This window comes from Bactrocera tryoni, chromosome 3 (assembly GCF_016617805.1).
Source record: "Bactrocera tryoni isolate S06 chromosome 3, CSIRO_BtryS06_freeze2, whole genome shotgun sequence".
NCBI classification, from domain to species: Eukaryota; Metazoa; Arthropoda; class Insecta; order Diptera; family Tephritidae; genus Bactrocera; species Bactrocera tryoni.
The window spans coordinates 60,282,493-60,304,897 of record NC_052501.1 but is presented as its reverse complement, the minus strand read 5'-3'; the positions used below and the strand labels follow the sequence as shown (position 1 = coordinate 60,304,897).

General features: G+C 33.5%; 1 long non-coding RNA gene and 1 pseudogene across 1 annotated transcript; one reads left to right on the top strand and one right to left on the bottom strand.

Annotated features, from left to right (window-relative positions):
• The first annotated feature begins 1,175 nt into the window (after nt 1–1,175).
• LOC120773173 lies at nt 1,176–1,378 on the top strand (annotated as a pseudogene).
• Nucleotides 1,379–21,030: 19,652 nt separating this feature from the next.
• On the bottom strand, nt 21,031–21,562 carry LOC120772151. The gene is made up of 2 exons (XR_005705042.1): nt 21,397–21,562; nt 21,031–21,085 (listed from the first exon to the last, which is right to left on the bottom strand). It is a non-coding gene; the product is annotated as an uncharacterized LOC120772151 (long non-coding RNA).
• Nucleotides 21,563–22,405: the final 843 nt, after the last annotated feature.

The window sequence follows — 22,405 nt, the reverse complement described above, 5'->3', positions numbered from 1 at the left end:
TAGTTTCGTTAGAAGCACTTCATATGCTGCATTCTTTTTATTTTTATTCTTGTAGCACTCGCTTTTAATTTGCCATAGTTCTGGGAAGCTGTGATATAGTTCAAAGAACTCTTTCTAAAACTGTTCATTCATCCGCGACACCGTTACTAAACACTGTCTTTTTTCGACTGAAAAAATACACAGCGTGCATCATGCAGCCCTTTACACGGTCACACATGTGTGACACACCAGCAGAAAAATTAAATAAGTTTAAAAACTTTGAACATGCGTGACAAGCACGTTTTTTTACCCTTTACACGATACAACTTGGTGTGATGTCACACATGCTGTCACGCATGTGTGACCGTGTAAAGGCCGCTATTGGGATTGATTGAGCAGTTCGTGAGAAATCTTGACAACAGACTTTAAAAATACAGTGTCGAGAGTACGTAACTTTTCAGGGCCGCACCTCCGAAACTATTGCTCGGATCAACTTCAGCACTGCGGACAATATTCTAGAAATGACATTGAATGAAATATCACCATTACCTTGCTAAAAGCCTCGACTTAGGTGGGGTCCATTGCCTTCACCGAATTTTTGTTTTTGAAGTTATACTTCTTATACGAGTTCGGAAAAGGTTGCGATAGATTCAGGTTGCGCAACCTTGCTCAATATGAATCTACGCAAACTTGCTCAATATGAATCTACGCAACCTTGTCTGCGAAGATGTTCGAGCAACAAGCAAAGCGGTGACAATCGGCGATCGTTTGTTCGTTTCTTTCGGCACAGCTCGGCTTTTCAACCAACAACACAATGTTGCCATGCTTATGCTGTTGTTGTTTTTGTAGAACAATGTTTCAATTTTTGGTTGGTGACATATTCAATTAAAAATAAATTCTGTTGAGATTCGAACCTACGTGCTCGTCGTAACTTTTCAAGCGTTTACCACCAACACCACCATTGACACTTGTATTGCGTTGTCCTAATTATGGTTTGGTTATGCATGAAAAAAATATACAAAGGATCGCCGATTATTACCTCTTTCCTTGCTGCTGCTGCGCATATGTATGTTTGTATGCTTGTGCATTACTGAAGTTATGCTTCTTTTTCTTTCGTTTGTCTTTCATTTCTACGAATTCTCAACTATTTTGCGTATATTTTGGATGAAATACTCTGCGTTGGCCGTTGAAAAATTAAGGCTATACTTTACAGGATCATTTCTGTAGTTAGTCTTCATTTACAATTTTTGGAAATCGACCCGCAATGGCGAAGTATATCGTTTTATCTGACAGCGTGAGGTTTAAGAAGTTCATTTCTAATTTTGTCTTGTGGCATATTAGAAATGATGTTTCTTCGAAAATCGTTCGCTTACAACGGATAAAACGACTTCTGAGTGGTGATTTTAATGAATAAATTCCAAGGTTTTACACAAAAATAATGCAGTCAATAAGTACTGTACGCTTATGTATGCTTGCGCATTATTTTTCTTTCGTTTGTTTTTCATTTTTGCGAATTCTCAACTATGTTGTGTGACTTTCGTTTCTGTTTCATTTCTGCGAGTTCTTTGAATTTCTGAACGCGCGCATGCCTATACATATGTACATTCATATGAGCATGTGCAGATAGACAAGATAGGATAGAAGATGTATGCCTTTTAACATCGTATACTATACTAATAAATATTTTATTTACTAATAGAAATTAAATTTATGACAGCAATATTATGTATATGTATATTAGGTATATTGCTGTAATAAATTTAATTTCTATTAGTAAGAAAAATATTTATTAGTATAGTAAACTATGTTAAAATGCAAAAATTGAAGACTAAGTCCGTCGAGATTCGAACCTGCGTTCACATTGTGACTTGTCATGTGCTTACCACCAACACCACCATTGACACTTTCGTGGCGTTGTCTTAAGTATGGTTTGGTTATGCATTTAAGAAATATACGATGGTTCAAATAATTTTGTTTAAGTATAGAAATATGCTTTTGTAGAACATTTGCATTCGCAAACATACAGACAAATATGCAAACTACATAATATATGTATGTATGTATGATTGTTTCGCATTTTGCTTCTACGCCGGTCAAATTTCTATACAAAAATCGGCTGAAATGTGTGAGAAAATAAAATGGACAACTAGGGCAAATAATTTTTAACAAATTTATTGATAATTAAATATAAATGAAAATACATGTAAATTTACTAAAATTTATTAAAAAACTTATTTCAATTTATTAAGAAACTTATTTAAATTTATTGAAAAACTGCAATGAAAAATAAAAAGAAAATTCATTTTACTTTGGCCCAGTTTTGTGCGCAATACAAATGCAACGCCAATAATGAATACAAGAAGTTGACTAAACACCATGATATAAGATGTACAAATTATAATATGACAACCCAAGAGTAGAAAAGAGAGATGGTTACGCTGCATATTCCCTTCCGCAACGAAGAGCCAGAACTACTTTCCGAGTCAAAATTCCTTCATTTAGACTTTGCTTTATAAAATGTGCATAATGAATTTAAATGTTCTAGTTTTCTTTCATACAAAATGATATGCATTTCTGAATATCACTAAGAAGTATAACTTCTTCCGCGCGTAGGGACTCCACGCACCTTTTTTTTTATTTGATGCTATAATTTTCAGTTTGTTCTGTTATTTGTGATTATTAAATCTAACCATGTACATTATTTAAGTAATGCTACTGCTTACTGCTACTCTTTTGATGAATGTTAAGTTTTCATAATGAACAATATACTTCTTTGATTTTATGAGCAATTTATAAAGAAATGTTAAAGATAAAATAATTTAATGCAGGCTATTTCAAGTCGGAAAGACGAATCTAGACAAATAATAATCGTCGCGTATAAATCACTGTTAAATCTTGTTGCGCCGAACTTTAAATGCATAAAGTTGAATAGCACTAATCCAGTAAATTAGTATCAAATTTTAAGGATATGGAAGTGAGTAAGACCTATTCACTCAGTCATTAGAAATCTCAAACTTTACAATTCGTGTGGTTTTAGAAACCATTGTACTATTAGGTATATTGATAAACTGGACGACTTTAAATGCTGACGAAGCTCTCAACTTTATTGTAAATTTTGATATTACACATTTTTAAAATGTTTTGACATAAGAGCGATAATTGTGTTGTTTACAGTAACTTTAAATATTTATCTCGGCTATAAGCCACCAACATTTTCGAGCGATTATTTTTTAAAACTTTCGACGTAAACTAACTAATCAAGAAACGATAAAGCTTCATCAAGGGCCAGTATTTATCGATTGTATGGTGAATCCAATCGATATCGTAGGTCAATATTAATGCTGCTCGCAAGCTTACAGTGCAAGATCGTCATGTGAACTATCCGGAGACTTATAAAACTATTGACATCAGTGGAGCCAGCGCACATTCAATATTGCGTGGATATCGTGGCACGTGGATAATGGTGCACTGAACGGTATGGGTGTTTCAAGATAAGCCTAAAAGACTAGACACATTGTAACTGTACCACTGGGACAACGCGTATCTGAGTTTTATACAACTATTTGTCTGCCAGTTGTCTTTCAAGATATCAGGCAACCAACCGCCGAAGACGGATAACACCACCACCATCTTCCTATCAAAAGATGCTATACATTTTGCAATTGACCTCTAATGTCAGTTCTGTTTTGACATTTATGTAGAAAACACATCCGAAATGCACGTAAATAAACAGTGGTACGCAATACTGCGTGCCACAACCAATATGCTGAAGGATAGATTTTTCGGGAGCCTAATATCCCGTTTACGATTTGCAGTGGCCAGCAAGATCGCCTGATTTCACCACTCCTGACTTCTTTTTATGGGACGTTTTGAAGTCGTGGGCTTATGTCAAGAAGCCTCAGACTCTTGCAGCTTTTAAAGGCAATATCCGTCAAGAATGTGAGGACCTATCGCCGGAAGTTCTGGCCAAAGTGATGGAAAATGCCATAAAAAGGGCTCAAATGACAATCAACTGTGGCGGCGGCCATTTACATGATATCATTTTCTTGACTTGATGTGAAAAAATTTAAAAGACCAAATAAAAATGATCAACAAGCATAATCAAAGTTTTTACTTTTTAAAAAAATTACAGCCAAAAACATCGCTTTGTTTTGTAGTAACCGAATGAGAAGAAGACCACAGTTAAGATTTAGTCAATGGTGAACAATGATTAGAAATATTCTTTGCATGCAGAGTCGTGTACTCTACAAAAAAATTTTCGTTCTTTGTCTTAAAGTTTATTTTATGATTTTTTGATTAATTATGAACAAAAACGATAAGAAAATACCTTTTTATCGTATAAAGTTTGCTTTTGTAAAAATTTAAGTAATAATACTATATTTGGTCTTTATTAAGAGATAGTACCTATGAACATAAAAGAAAAAGTTAAAGTGTGCACTTTTAAATTTTTTTTTGCTTTTTTGTAAGTTTAGTAAAATAATAAAAATGTTTTAAAAATGATGTTGATTCATTCTGTTCAACGACTCTTGTATCTAAAAAAAAGTTTTCTAATTATAATCTATAGTGAAGTTGTAGAAAAAATATAAAAATCAGTAATTTCTTCTTAAAAATCGAAAAATTGCTCTAATTTCTACGAAAGCAAACTTTAACCGGAAAAAAATTTTGTTTCCTTATTTTTGTCAGAGGAGAAACAAAAATTTAACATGTAGATGTCAGACCCAAAAATCGTGTTGACCGGTGTTATTAGAAGTAAGAATATGAATATTAGTTGGTAAAGAGATATAAGCATTAATGTGAAAGCTTCCATTTACTTCAAGTTTCTTTTTCAGCATTATGCTTTCTATGGCATTTGACAGAATTGCAAGTATTCTAGCAATATTTCTGCTTTATTGCACTTACACAGAGAATTACAAAACACAATCTGTTTTTTGTCTTGAACTGTCTTAGCCGCTTTACTTTTTTTATTTTCCAGCAGCAGTTAGGAAAAATTCATTATTTTAATTTTTAGTTAGGAGGCGATGAGGCTCACAGGATGGTAAAGTGTATTTGTTCTTTTTGTAAAATGGCATTCGTATGTATGTCTTATTTAAATCGTCCCTCAATAAAAGTTGGTAAGATGCATTCTCATTCCATTTTCAATACCAAATAAATTACTAGAACGTTTTTTCGATTTTACTATAACGAAATTATTGATTAAGTTCTACAACCGATCAGAAAGAGAAGGGTAGTAAGAAATTAGTTATTGGAGTTAATTACTCATCAATTGTACTAAATAAATTATTTTAGCTCCACATTCTGTAACTTGTTCTAAATCAACTTAAAAGCGAATTCGAACTATAGATATATATCATAAGGAGATGGAAAGTAGCTGTCACTAAAGAGATTCTGGGAAAAATCAAAATAAAATGGTAATTTTGAGGGTACGGGCTATGAAGAGCTTGATAAGCTGGCCGACAGGGGTAATGCTCGAAAATTCTACGAAAAAATGCGGCAGCTTACAGAAGGTTTCAAGACCGGAGCATACTCTTCCAGAACCCTCAAAGGTGATGACCGATGCCCAGAGCATACTTAAATTATGGAGGGAACACTTCTCCAGCCTGCTGAATGGCAGAGAATGCACAACGCCAAGAGAAGGCGATCTCCATACCTCAATCGATGACGATGGAGCAGACGTCCCATTGCCCGACCATGAAGAAGTTCGAATAGCAATTACCCGCCTGAAGAACAACAAAGCGGCGGGGGCCGATGGATTACCGGCCGAGCTATTCAAACACGGCGGCGAAGACGAGGTATATCGTTTTATCTGACAGCGTGAGGTTTATGAACTTCATTTCTAATATTGTGTTGTGGCATATTAGAAATGATGTTTACAACGGATAAAACGACTTCTGAGTGGTGATTTTAATGAATAAATTCCAAGGTTTTACGCAAAAATAATGCGGTCAATAAGTACAGTACGCTTATGTATGCTTGCGCATTATTTTTCTTTCGTTTGTTTTTCATTTTTGTGAATTCTCAACTAGTTTATGTGACTTTATTTCTTTCGTCTCTCTTTTTTTTTGTGCGAATTCTTTGAATTTCTGAACGCGCACATGCGTATACATTAGGGTGCCCGTTATTTACCAAATTGATTATTCTTGTATTTTTCTTATTTTTTATCTTAAAACTATAGGCATAATATATTTTTTAGAATAAGAAATTGAATTTTACAAAAAAAAATTTCAATATGCCGTAAAAGTTCGAAAATTCCAGAAATTACCCAGAAGTTAACTTAATGTAACCTAGTATACATTCATATGAGCATGTGCAGATAAACAAGATAGGATAGAAGATGTATGCCTTTTAACATCGTATACTATACTAATAAATATTTTATTTACTAATAGAAATTAAATTTATCACAGCAATATTATGTATATGTATATTAGGTATATTGCTGTAATAAATTTAATTTCTATTAGTAAGAAAAATATTTATTAGTATAGTAAACTATGTTAAAATGCAAAAATTGAAGACTAAGTCCGTCGAGATTCGAACCTGCGTTCACATTGTGACTTGTCATGTGCTTACCACCAACACCACCATTGACACTTTCGTGGCGTTGTCTTAAGTATGGTTTGGTTATGCATTTAAGAAATATACGATGGTTCAAATAATTTTGTTTAAGTATAGAAATATGCTTTTGTAGAACATTTGCATTCGCAAACATACAGACAAATATGCAAACGACATAATATGTGTATGTATGTATGATTGTTTCGCACTTTACTTCTACGCCGGTCAAATTTCTATACAAAAATCGGCTGAAATGTGTGAGAAAATAAAATGGACAACTAGGGCAAATAATTTTAAAAAAATTTATTGATAATTAAATATAAATGAAAATACATGTAAATTTACTTAAATTTATTTAAATTTATTAAAAAACTTATTTAAATTTATTAAGAAACTTATTTAAATTTATTGAAAAACTGCAAAGAAAAATAAAAAGAAAATTCATTTTACTTTTGCCCAGTTTTGTGCGCAATACAAATTCAACGCCAATAATGAATACAAGAAATTGACTAAACACCATGATATAAGATATACAAATTATAATATGACAACCCAATTCGAGGAGTACAAAAGAGAGATGGTTACGCTGCATATTCCCTTCCGCAACGAAGAGACAGAACTACTTTCCGAGTCAAAATTCCTTCATTTAGACTTTGCTTTATAAAATGTGCATAATGAATTTAAATGTTCTAGTTTTCTTTCATACAAAATGATATAATAAAATAATATGCATTTCTGAATATCACTAAGAAGTATAACTTCTTCCGCGCGTAGGGACTCCACGTACCATTTTTTTTTTTTTGGTGGCGGCACATCTTTAGAGCACCATTTAAAAGATTGTTGGACAGTTTCAAAGTCATATTATTAAGACAACGTCTTGTTTCCAGAAATAGTAATGCGTTTAATAATTATGGGGATCGCAGCGACTTAGTCATGCATCTTTTTCGTAACCTTTACTCGACGTCGTTTTTGCAAAAGATTCAGGTATTTTGGAACGAGTCTAGCATTACCACGCTTCCTACAGGCACATTCGAACATTAACCAAATTGATAGAGTCACTTCGTAAAATATGTTGAGTTTCGCTGCTATATCTCTGATACCAACACCATGATTTTGAATCATTCTTTATTTACTTTTTGTGACGTTACCATCATTAACAGAGGTTCATGCACGACTCGATGAAGCAATGATGTTTTCGACGACTGCACGACATTCCCTTGTGCGACTGAAATACTTGTTCTCACGATAAAAGAGACTTCTCAATACTCTCTTGCAACGTGCAAGTAATAGGACATTATTATATTCAGAGATAAAGAGATCTTTAACTCCTCTCTCACTGGAAGGGAGAGAGCAATTGCTAAACGTCAAAACCTACTGAACTTTGACAGCTAATCGAGTTCAGTAGGTTTTGACGTTTAGCAATTGAAAACGAGCGATGGCCAGATTGAAATCTTACCAAAAAAATATGTAAACGGAGGGATTAGTTGCATCGTTCAAGACCACTTATAAAAATGAAAATTAAATGAATTTGTGAAATTTAAAGGTATTTGATGAAAGGTTTTGTAATTTGAAGCATCATAGTATATTTTCAATGGAAAATGATTAAAAACATTTAATGATTGAGAGCTAACAAGCTTAAATCCTATTATTGGGTATTGAAAAGACGAAAGTCAGTTGTTATGATATTCTTTAAAAAGATTTAAATAGTTTCTACATATAATAAACAACAACTATATAGTAGTTTTTATTCGTATTAAGGGGCTATACCAGTGTGACGCATGAAAAATTAGGCGATTTTCGTGAATTTTTTTAAAAGAAAGTACTAGATTGAATGTTTCGACGTTCTATGGACGTAATAAAGTATATTTTTAGCTATATTAAAAAAAAAAAATTTTACAAAAATATTGAAAAATAACGGAGTAATGTGCTGTCTGCGGAAGTGCCAAAAAAAAAAGTGCCTCAACTGCTGGCATGATTCCGGTCGATTGAGTAGCTGAAACAAAAAATTCAAAATGTTTATTAAACTTAAATATATTTTCTATACAATGAACTACGATCTTTGAAAAATATCAAAAATTAAGAAAATGGCGCCATTTTGAAAAAAAAAAATCGTTTTTCTACGAAAAAAATTGTCGTTTTTTTAATGCCAAATTGACAATTTTCAGCCAATCAAAAAGATCGTAGTCTATTGTATAGCAAATATATTCAACTATATCCAGTTTCAATTTGAAGTCGATCGGTTAATTTCTCGTTGAGTTATAATGTCAGCAAATTTGAAAAATGGCGTTTCGAGAAAAACGCGTTTAAAGTTTCACTTATATATGTTTGCACCTCTGAGCGGTCGCTATTTAGAACGCTGCCATTCAAAAACTATTTAAAATACGACCTCGCCGATTTCACAGGATATTTTTGAATATAAGTTAACAAAATAAATATTTTGTTATACAGTGTGCTGTACCATGTAAGCTCTGGAATGCAGGTACATAATTTGGCAAACACATCACGCCACTTTACCGCTACCCAATAAAAGAACTCCAAACTAAAAATAGGGATTTTAATGACGCTACTAGCACGCCACTTTACCGCTACCTACTAAAAGAACGCCAAACTAAAAATAGGGATTTTAATGACGCTACTAGCACGCCACTAACAATATGCGTCGCTGCCGACGTCTCGTTCTGCCGGCGCTTAGAATATTAAGTTGGTGATAGCTTAAGCTTAGATGTAAGTTTCACTTTTAATTCGGCTATCCTTCAAGCAGGTTGGACATCGCTCCAACAAACTTTAACTTTAAGGAATTATTTTTTGTACAGTTTTTTATAAAAAAGAAAGTAATGAAATAAAAATTTAAATAAAAAACTTAAAGACATTTAACTGGCGCCCAACGGATTGGAGAACCACAAAACAGCCTGAAGGAGTCTGCAGTGGAATTTTAATCAATTATCCTCCTAGCCGAATTAATTGTCCATCTCGATCTCTTACCCATGCTTGAGGAAGAGAAGCGTGCGAGAAAGTGGCCATCGGGGGAACCCTAGTAACGACGCAAAGGACTAAACGGGACACTTCTTCCAGTCATGCACGTGTAAGATGCTAATTTTAAGTATTTTGATTCACATTTTTAATTATCTAATTCAATCAATTAAATACATAAGTGAAAAGTGTTAAAAAGAATATTATCTTCTATCTAAAATGTAAAATTTGAATAAGTGGTTTATTTCACAAAAGTGTATTATGTAAAAGTGTATTTTTAGATTTTTAGACAAAAAAATTAAAAAACCTCATTTTTTGATACAGTATGTATATATGAATACTTATTAGTAAAAATAAAAAAAGTTGCTTTCCTACTACTTAATTCAATATAACATAAAAGCAAATTTAGCTAACGAACTATAATAAAATTATATAAAATAATCCTTATAATAAAATAAAATACAATTATAAATTAAAATTATAATATTTTGTTGAAAATCAATATAAAATAACACCACATTAAAAAGGAAATTTTAGTCCTTATAATAATTTTCTAACTTAAAACGTCTCTGCGATTCACCACCTTCGGGGGGACCCTCCAGAGAACAATCATAATATTAACCATTTTCTAATTTAAAACGTCTCTGCGATTCACCACCTTCGGGGGGACCCTCCAGAGAACAATCATAATATTAACCATTTTCTAACTTAAAACGTCTCTGCGATTCACCACCTTCGGGGGGACCCTCCAGAGAACAATCATAATATTAACCATTTTCTAACTTAAAACGTCTCTGCGATTCACCACCTTCGGGGGGACCCTCCAGAGAAAAATCATAATAGTAACAATTTTCTAACTTAAAACGTCTATGCGATTCACCACCTTCGGGGGGACCCTCCAGAGATCGGATATAATTCGATATTAAAACAATAATAACCTTTTTAGAGGCTTATACAGCTATAACTAAAAATACCTAAAAAGACCACGATTCACCACCTTCGGGGGGACCCTCCGGTTCTTATAATAAATACGAAAATAACCTAAAAAACAACAAAAAATTAATAGAATAAAAATATATAATCAAAAAAAATAATCAAAATGACTAACCCAAACAACCTTATTCGTCCACCAATAATAAATATACCATCCGTACCCTCTCCTGCTAATACACCAATTATAGAGCAAGTAAACGTAACACCAGAATTAGAAGCTCTGATTAGAAGAATAGTGAGAAATGTATGCCTCAGCGAGGACAGCAGACAAACTAATCATAACGAACTTAACTGTACAGATGAAGTAATTAACAGCGAATATAGGCATAATATTGATGAACTAGATAAGGTTCCTGACGTAGTTCGCTGCCTCAGAGAATTTTCGGGAAATCCAATCGAATACAGCTCTTGGAAGAAGAGCGTTGATAGAATTTTGAAGTTGTACGAACCTATCAGAGGAACAGCTAAATATTTTGGTATTATAAATTCTATAAGAAATAAAATAACTGGAAGTGCTGATAATGTTTTGGAGTCGTATAATACTCCACTAAACTGGAACAGCATTTCACGTTGTTTGACTCTGCATTATGCAGATAAGCGGGATCTCGGCACACTTGAGTACCAAATGATTACTCTAGTTCAAGGCAACAAAACGGTGGAACAATTCTATCAAGCCGTATATGAACATTTGTCTCTTATTTTGAATAAAATTTCGTGTATGGAAATCGGGAGTGAATCCATGAACGTCCTAATGGGCACATACCGCGATAAGGCTTTAGACACTTTTATTAGAGGTCTTAAAGGTGACCTACCGCGATTATTGGGAATGAAAGAACCAGTAGACCTACCACAAGCTTTATATCTATGTACAAAATTACAAAATCAAAACTTTAGGGCTCAGTATGCCAGACATACTAATAACATTGGAAAAGGGCTAAGCACAAGCTCACCACCACTTTTTTCCTATAGTTCACACCCCAACACATCTAACCAACATCGCGATTATCCTCAACCATTTCGCTCGCCACAAATACCTCAAAGGGTATTCCAACCAAATAGACCTTACAACCAATACCGTTACGGACCTAATGATTATAAATTTCCTCCACCCAGGCCAACTGCCCCAAAACCACCGCAACCTATGGACATAGATCCAAGTCTAAAAACAGCTAATGTTAACTACGTGAACAGATCTTTTGCTCCTAAATACACAGGGAAAAGACCAACAAGTGGATTTTCCAATAATCAAAATCCACCAAAACTACAAAGAAATTTTCATATCAATAATTCAGAAATCGTAAACGAACAAGATAATTATGAACAAAACTTAATTGAATACACGAACAAAACAAAATTTATAAACGAGACATTTCCTAATGAAACTGAAGACTTTACAGACATACGTTTTTTTAGATTAAGCAATTCATCACTACCATATTTCGAGTGCACAACAACTAGCGGTGAATTGCTCAAATTCCTTATCGATACTGGCTCGAACAGAAATTACATACAACCAAAACATGTTCAAAACCCCATTCCTAATAAAAATATATTCTACGTAAATTCAATAGCAGGTAATGTTAAGATAACTCACCATACAATGGTAAATTTATTTAAACAAAATCATTTCAATGTAAAATTCTTTTTATTGCCACCTTTAAAATCCTTCGACGGAATATTAGGGAATGATAGCCTAAAAGAACTATCCGCCATCATTCATACGAAAGAAAATTATATGACTATTTGCAATAACTATAAAATCAAAATAAAACAACAATCTGCAAATTCCTTAAATAACATTGGCATCAGAACAGAACACATGACTGAACAAGAAAAACTTCATATCGAAAATTTAATAAGACAATACTCAAATTTATTTGCTGAACCAAACGAAAAGCTTACATTCACAACCATCATAAAAGGTGAAATAAAAACTACAACCGAAAGGCCAATATATTCGGCATATTACCCATATCCTATTTCCATAAAAGATGAAGTTGAAAAACAAATACAGGAACTGCTTGACAATAACATAATTCGACCTTCACGGTCTCCTTATAATTCTCCGGTATGGATAGTACCAAAGAAAATATACGCTTCAGGAAAGAAAAAATGTCGACTCGTTATTGATTATAGGAAACTCAATACCGTCACCATTCCTGATCGTTATCCCATACCCGACATCAGTAACGTACTCTCAGAACTAGGAAAAAACAAATTATTTTCAGTCATAGACCTTAAAAGTGGATTTCACCAAATACCTCTAAAAGAGAACGATATAGAAAAAACGGCTTTCTCCGTAAGACACGGAAAATACGAGTTCACAAGACTACCATTCGGTCTCAAAAATGCACCATCAATTTTTCAACGTGCACTCGACGATATTTTACGTGAGCACATAGGGAAAATATGCTACGTATACATTGACGACATAATCGTATTTAGTGAAGATACCGAATCACATTTCCAAAATATCGAAACCATATTTCGAACTTTGCAAAACGCTAATATGAAGGTGCAAATCGACAAATGTGAATTCTTGAAAACAGAAGTCGAATTCCTTGGTTTTATTGTATCCCAAAATGGTATACGAACCAACCCGAAAAAAGTAGAGGCAATTAAAAACTTTCCCTGTCCAAGAACCATAAAAGACCTTAGGTTATTTCTAGGACTGTCTGGTTTCTATCGTCGTTTTGACATCCCTTTTAAGGGTGAGGAAGGACATATATCCAAAAGACTTTCTAGTAGGAAATACATTAACCTTTCTGAAGAAGCCATCGATGCATTCCAAAAGGTGAAAAATTCTCTATTGTCAGAAGACGTTATGCTATCTTATCCCAATAATTATAAGGAATTTCATTTAACGACGGACGCATCAAAAGACGCTATTGGCGCAGTATTAACACAGGAAAATAGACCCATTATATTAATTTCGAGAACCCATACTAAAACAGATGAAGCATAGGCCACAAACTAGAGAGAAATGCTAACTTTTATTTGGGCTCTGAAATGTCTTCGAAACTACTTGTACGGGACTGCCAAAGTAAAGATCTTTACAGACCATCAGCCATTAACATACGCCTTATCTAACAAAAATTCCAATTCTAAAATGAAGCGATGGAAATCAATTTTAGAAGAATACCATTACGAACTACAGTACAAACCCGGAACAAGGAATAAAGTTGCAGATGCTTTATCTCGTCCCCCTCGCAATTCACATATTAACTCTATGACGTTGACCCAGAACAGCGACGAAAGCTCCTCACAGAATTTGATACCATTTGCCAATGTACCCCTTAACGTATTCAAAAACCAAATCATCCTCAATGTAGGAAACAACACTGACTACAAGTTTGAAATTCCATTCCCAACATATCATCGTCACACAGTAACTGATGTAACTTTCAACGAAGAAAAATTAGCCAATATCCTTAAATCATATCTGAACCTATCGGTTACTAATGGCCTCATGACAGACGAACGAACACTAGGTATGATACAAAAAATTTTTGCCGATCGTTTCAAGTGATACAAAATACAGTTCACTAGGAAGTTAGTAAGAGATCTAACAAATTCAGCCGATCAAAATAAAGAAATTATTAATGAACACAATCGTGCCCACCGAAATAGCGAAGAAAACAAGTTGCAGATTCTAGAAAAGTTTTATTTTCCACAAATGAGGGCCAAGATTAAAAAAATCGTGAAACAGTGCAGAACATGTAAATTTAATAAATACGACCGTCACCCTCATAAACACGCTATTCAAAGCACACCAATACCTGAGTACCCCGGACATATTGTCCATATCGATATATACCACACAAACAAACAACTCATTCTTACCGCCATAGATAAATTTTCGAAATATGCTCTTATTAAACAAATTAAATCACGAGCGGCAGAGGATCTGAAACAACCTCTTAGAGACATCATAATTTCATTAGGAATACCAAAAGTTATTATATTCGACAATGAAAAATCATTTAATTCCAGCCCAATCACATTCATGCTGACTAATCAATTCAATATAGAAATTCACAAAGCTCCACCCTATAAAAGCTGTTCGAACGGTCAAGTTGAGAGATTTCACCTTACTCTTACCGAAATAATACGTTGCCTCAAATCAGAAAATACGCATGAATCATTTGAGGAACTCCTAGACAAATCAATTTTCGAATACAACAACTCAATCCATTCAACAACCGGTAAAAAACCTCTCGAGCTCTTCTTTGGCCACAGAACACTAATCGATTCCAAACAAATAGAAATAAATAGGCAAGAAAACGTTAAGAGGCTACGAGAAAAACAAGAGACCGATTTAAATTATCATAATAAAAACAAAACGCCCATGAAGAATTACGACATAGGTGACACAATTTATGTAAATATAAATAAAAGGTTAGGAAATAAACTAACTCCACGATATAAAGAGGAAATAGTCGCTAAAAACTTTAACAGTACTGTCCTCACCAAATCGGGTAAAACCGTTCATAAAAATTTAATTAAAAACTGCTTTAAGTAAAAAGTTAAAATTATAACTTATTGAAAAATTACAAAAATAATATGCATCAGAATTAGAAAAAATACGTTAATGTAAATAGAATATAACTTTACTATCAAAAATAAAACTAAAAAGTTAAAATAAAAATATTTAAAATTGAAATTGTAAAAAGAAAAAATTACTACATATACTCATGTTATTAACTGAGCCAAGGCCAATATTATAACTTCATATAAATAAAAAAAATTTCACTTGTAAAGAATCACTTGTAGGAATGAAAATGAATTGTAAAATTTTTTGCAATATTTAAATATGAATGTAAAATATGAAAAATGAAAATGAATTGTAAACTTTTTCCAATATTTAAATATGAATGTGAAATATGAAAAATGAAAATGAATTGTAACCCTTTTTCTAATATTTAAATACTTTAAGCAGTAAATCATGTAAAATATGTATGTACATAGTTAAGAAATACACCACTTAATTGCGCAAAGGCGAATAAACAGCACCTATAACCAGCCTAAGGAATCAAGCCAATCGTCATTGAATACGATACCAGTGCCAAATACACTACATATGTATGTATGTACATATGTCGCTCATTGAAACATTTTATAAACAAAAGCTTACGGTACGAAACACGATTCTACAGCTCAGCCATAGTACTCTTTACATCGAAGTCTCTCAGTTGTCCAAATAAAACTTTACAACTTTACACTTGGCTGTCGAACGCGGACGTTCGAAATTAAGAAGGGAGGAGTTAACAAAATAAATATTTTGTTATACAGTGTGCTGTACCATGTAAGCTCTGGAATGCAGGTACATAATTTGGCAAACACATCACGCCACTTTACCGCTACCCAATAAAAGAACTCCAAACTAAAAATAGGGATTTTAATGACGCTACTAGCACGCCACTTTACCGCTACCCACTAAAAGAACGCCAAACTAAAAATAGGGATTTTAATGACGCTACTAGCACGCCACTAACAATATGCGTCGCTGCCGACGTCTCGTTCTGCCGGCGCTTAGAATATTAAGTTGGTGATAGCTTAAGCTTAGATTTAAGTTTCACTTTTAATTCGGCTATCCTTCAAGCAGGTTGGACATCGCTCCAACAAACTTTAACTTTAAGGAATCGTTTTTTGTACAGTTTTTTATAAAAATGAAATTAGTGAAATAAAAATTTAAATAAAAAACTTAAAGACATTTAACTTACATAAGTATTTCTTACCTACTAACAATTTCAACCAAATGTTAAGACAATAAGTATGTATATTTGTACATATATTACGAATATAAAACAATGAAAAGTACAGGTACCTTTTCACTTCCGAAATGTTTTGTAAACATATATTAGTCAAAGCCCCAAGCGAACTATACTCCGGAAGAACTACGGAGCATGACTACGGCTCTAATAAAACAGGTCAATTCATATACATACATACATTAACAATTAAAAATTCCTTTTTATCTATAACATTCACCTCTTCTCTTCGACTTGTTAAACTCCTTTTTCGTCTAATTCGCCTTTGGTTTGGCATTTTATTTTTAATAATTAATCTGAATCTGAACTGAAATTCGATGTAGTATGTACATATGTATTCGCTGGTAATAGCCGCCTTGACTTTTGGAAGAAAACTGAACTGACTCAAAGCTTACCTAACGCAATAACACTTCTAATCAAAATAACGCCGACAACAATATTTCTGTTAGATTTTGCACTTGCGTCTTCGCCCATACATATGTATATACATACATATGTTTGTAAGTATGTATGTGTGAATATAAAACAAAGCAGAGTGCGCATGTCAAAGCGCAGTGTTCCTTAGCTCGTACATACATATTCGTGCAACATAGAAGAGAGTGCATGTCAAATCGTAGATAGCGCCTTAGCGCATGCATATAGTGCCACATATACATATAAACGCACTCTTAGATTTAATTTTGCTAACTTCTCTCTTTCTTTGCATTGCACTTATTACAACAAATTCTCTCTCATATTGTTTGTTAAACTAACGGAAATTCGTATTGAGTGCAAACCCTCACTTTTGTTGTTGTTGTTACATTTAAATCGTTGCATTTTAAATCAAATAGCAAAAACAGACACATATTCGTTTAAACGCATTAACTTAATTTTTAATAAGGCTACATTTATTTAATTCTTAATAATTTATTGGTCCTCCATTTTTATTTATAACTTCAAAAATACGGTTTGGCATCGAGTCCACTAAATTTTGCAGCAGCGTCCGGTCCAAATCTTCCAAGCCTCCTTAATAGCCAATTTGAGCTCAAGTGTTGTTTTAAAGAGGTGTGCTTGAGCTTTTAGCGCGTAGATTTTTCGCGACATGTGCCCCCAAAGATTCTCCACTGGATTCAAATCGGGACTGCATGCAGGCCATTTCATAAGAGAGATGTTGTGCTCTTCAAACCTTTTCAGAGACTCTTGAGAGACGTGGATGGCAGCGTTATCTTGTTGAAAAATGCTATCTTCATCCATTTTATCTTCCAAAAATGAAATGAGAGCGTCGTCCAACAATTCTGTGTATATTTTTGAGTTCATTTTGGGCGGCACAAAGCAAATTTTTGCTTTTCCTTTCGATGAGAAAGCAGCCCACACCATAACGCTGCCACCACCAAAGTTTCTCTTTGACATGCGGACGTCATTGTTACGCAAGTCATGCCAGTAAGAACTGTACGAGTCTGGACCATACAGGTTGAACTTTTTTTCATCGGAAAAGACAACATTGTCCCACTCTATTGACCTCTGCATGTTCTCTTTGGCGAAGTCTAACCGAGCTTGTTTGTGGAGCGGCCTTGATACACGCTTGCACACCGGGTTTTTCCATTTTACACATGGAAAATAAACACACTTTTTCAACTTCAGTAGCAAAATATATTGCTTTTTACTTTAGTTTAACTTATTTTTTTGTTCGATTATATTTACATACAGTATTTACAGGGAATTGGTACAAAAAAAACGGAAAATTCAATGGAAAAAGCAAACAAAAAACAACAAAAGCAAATATCATTCAATTTTGTTAGTGTCAAGAAACTCTTTTCACAAATGATGACACGGGCTTTTATATTAAATATATTAAGTAATAATTGTGCTTTAATATAAAATTAATATTTCGTATGATAACCCTTAGCATTTATAACACATTGCAGCCTCTTTTTCATGGACTGAATTAACTTTTCCATGTCGTAGCTGTTAGGTATATTCTGCCACTCTTCCAGAATTGCAGTTTTAAGTGCTGTCATGTTCTTTGGCTGCCTTTTAGCAACTTTTTTCTTTAAAAATGCCCACAAATTTTCTATGGGGTTTAAGTCCGGGCTCTGAGCAGGTGTATCTATTACTTTGCCGCAGTTATATAGAAGCCACATCCTCACATTATACTCCTTATGTTTAGGGTCGTTATCTTGATAAAATTTGAAATTTGGCTTGTTGTCTGCTATAAAGCCAAATTTTACAGCACTGCTCCACAAATTGGCTTTTAAAATTTGTAAATATTGTTTAGCATTCATAGTGTTTTCTATGAAAGCCAAATTTCCCACTCCTTTGCTTGAGATACAGCCCCAAATCATGACCGACATTTTGCCAAATTTGACGGTCGGAATGATTTTACGCCTTTCTAGGGAAGTTAATGTCTTGCGCCATACTCTAGAAGGCCCATCGTTGTAATACAACATCATCTTGGTCTCGTCGCAAAATATAACATCATCCCAATAGTTCACAGGTTCCGAAATTAGTTTTTTAGCAAACAAAACACGTTTCTCAACATTTTGGGTAGACAACAGTGGTTTTTTGACAGCACATCTTGATGCATATTCGTGTCGTAGCATGGCCTGGCGCACAGTTTCATGAGAAACCTGAATATTGCACTCTTCGTTGAGTTCCTTCGTAAGAGCCCTAACCGAAATTCTTGGATTTTGATCAAGTTTTCGTGTCATTAGGCGCTGTGCACGGTCAGTAAGTTTTAATCTAGGACCTCCTCCTTGCTTTGGTTCTAGTCTTCCCTCATTTTCCGCACGATTTATCACATTATACACTGTTTTACGTGTTACAGAAAACATTTCTGATAATTCTCTAACACTTTTTCCTAATTGGTGATTATAGTACAATAGTTGGACCACTTCAAATGATAACCTTTTGCCCGGCATATTAACAAAACAGTAAGAGGAGTATTAGACGCGAACAAAGCAAAAATTTATCACCAACTGATTGACAAAATCATTTGAAATATCATTGCGTAGAATAGTTAACGGTAAATTACCGTTGATCGTGTAACACATGCTAATATAGTGAAAAAAACGAATAGTGAAAAGAGTTTCTTGACACTAACAAAATTGAATGATATTTGCTTTTGTTGTTTTTTGTTTGCTTTTTCCATTGAATTTCCGTTTTTTTTGTACCAATTCCCTGTAAATACTGTATGTAAATATGATCGAACAAAAAAATAAGTTAAACTAAAGCAAAAAGCAATATATTTTGCTACTGAAATTGAAAAAGTGTGTTTATTTTCCATGTGTAAACTCATTCTTGACATACTGTATATGTGGCACTGTATGTATGTAGTGCACATGCCAAAGCGAACATTTGTAATTCGTAATATTCGTCATTCTCTTATTGTCATAGATAACTTGATTATAATCTCTTTTCTTGCTCTCTCGCTTGCAGCTGATCTGTTTTCTGAGCTGGCAATAAAACACAATCAGGGTGCCGTCAACCAGCAGTTAGTGAAAAAGGCGGGATGCCAGAAAAGCAGCGCTATAATTACTTCACGAAATTAGTGTGAAATGAAACTGTGTGAACATATTTTGGCAAAATAAATGTTTATGTAAATTAATTAATGATTTTGCATTTTAGCATTTACATATATATGTATGTATGCATTATTTTCAAAGTGTTTAATTTAGTGTTTTGTATAATTTATTAAAAACCCAAGTTAAAAATTTTCAGCAGTGGCAAATGTTATAAAAAATGCGAGTTTTGACAGCTCTCTCTCGAACCAAAGAGTCTCGTATCAAGTTATCTATGCTTATTGCAGTGGTCGGCATTTCTTAGCACAATTGTGCAAACTAACTTCACACGTACGCTTACGATCTGTCGTTCAGTCGTTGTCGAGCCAGCAACGAATTAACATCACGCAAGACTATAGCGCAAAACCAAATATGCCCTGCGAGAAATATTTTATGATTCTAAATGCCTTTGGTGCCATGCAATGCCTTTTATGTTCCAAGTCTTTTAAAGATAATAGGGAATAATATCCTTAAAAAACATTTTGTTAATTTTCATTATACTAATAATTATTTACAAAATTTGCTTAAATTTAATTCCAATTTCTCACTGGGCTACTTTTTTTCGTGCTCACCAACACAGTGACAGATCCTCTCATGCCGACCACTGGCTTATTGTCATTTTGCTACCGAGCAGACAACATTGTTGTTGATAGATTTCGCACTTGCGCCTTCGCGTATGTGGGTATGTGTGTAACCAAAGCAAATGACAGAAACATTTGTAATTATTCATTCTCTTACATATATGCTCTTTTCTGTAGAAGCGCTGCTTATATTAGCTTAATGTAAAAATTGAAGAACTTTAAACGCTAATATATCAAAAGTGGTTCAATGAATTTAAAATCTGTAAAATTTGTGCAAAGTTCAGATAGTACACTTTAATTTGATGTATTATTTGTCTCTGTACGTTTTGTACATCTCTGGAAATAAGCGCCTTGTCTTAGAATAATATATAGATTCTTACTTTTTTGATTTAGGCCCCAGATATTTGACTTGCGTCACACATTTGATACTGACCCCATTCACACGGACAATTGGTGACCTCAGAAGTGTCTGATGTCGAATTTGCTTAGCAGTGACTGTTACTCTTCCTGACAATATCGGGTGGAATGTATGTAGTATCACGTACAGAATCGTCATCATCTTCAGAAAATGATTTCATTTCAGCAGAAGACACTGTTGATGTACTTCTTATCTGCCATTCTTTATCATTTCCTTCTTGTTTTTTAAAAAGCCATTACCACCATTTTGGCGGATCGAGAATTAGATTCCATGATTTTTTTACTGAAAATGACAACAATACTGACATAAATGGAAATGATTCATAGCAAATTATTTATATTAAAAAAATATTTAGTGCAAGAATGTCATAACAGTGAATAGTTCTTTAATGCACTATTGCTGCACTAATACATCTTATTTGTAATAGTGTTTTAAAACATAATATTACTGAATTAAAAATTATATTTTTCCACAAAAACGTCAGAACACTAAAAAACACTGCAAGAATTCACTCAAATTTTTACATACACAACGTCATATCTTAAAATAACGCAATATACACGATAACGAAAGAGATAGAAAAGTGCTCTTACCTTTTATTAATATTGTCACAAAACGAAATATGGCACTTTTCTTGAGAACTTAACGATGTTCACCACACAAAAGCCGACGCACAACTGAGATAATACGTTGTTACAAATAAGACACAATAGAATATGTAGTTAGAGCAAAATGCTTCTATCGCGATGCTGCGTAAAATGTTAAGACCTCGGATATAACACTTAGTCAGTTGATCAAACATATTATTTCCGATATATTAGTGATGTTAACTGAAAATTTGGATTTTTTGAATTATGACGACGTTGCAGCAAATGAGCGATATATAAAAGAAAGTTGTTGTTGTTAGTTACACCATTTATAACTGAAGAACGGCTAAATCGATTTGGCTGAAAATTGGTGGGGAGGTAACCTAGAATCAGGGTAAAGACATAGGATACCTTTTATCTCTTTATGTCAAAATTTAATACAACTCATAAATACACAAATTATATTTCAAATAATAAGCATTTTTTCAAAATTTGAATATTTCATTTCTTCAAAAACAAAAAAAATAAAATTAAATAAGAAAACCTCACATCTGTATATATAAAAGAAAGTTGTTGTTGTTAGTTACACCATTTATAACTGAAGAACGGCTAAATCGATTTGGCTGAAAATTGGTGGGGAGGTAACTTAGAATCAGGGTAAAGACATAGGATACCTTTTATCTCTTTATGTCAAAATTTAATACAACTCATAAATACAAAAATTATATTTCAAATAATAAGCATTTTTTCAAAATTTGAATATTTTATCTATATCTATATATCTATATCCATATAAATAAAAATGAATCGCCAAAATGTATGTACGCTCATAACTCAATAACGCCTGGACCAATTTGGCCAACTCTCTTTCTTAAATGTTCGTTGAAGTTCAAAGATGGTTTTTACGGCGAGAAAATTCGAATAATTTCTGGAAAACCCCTAAAAATAGCCTTTTTCCTTTCCCCATACAAACGTTACATACATACATACATACATATGTACATAGGTTGTTTGT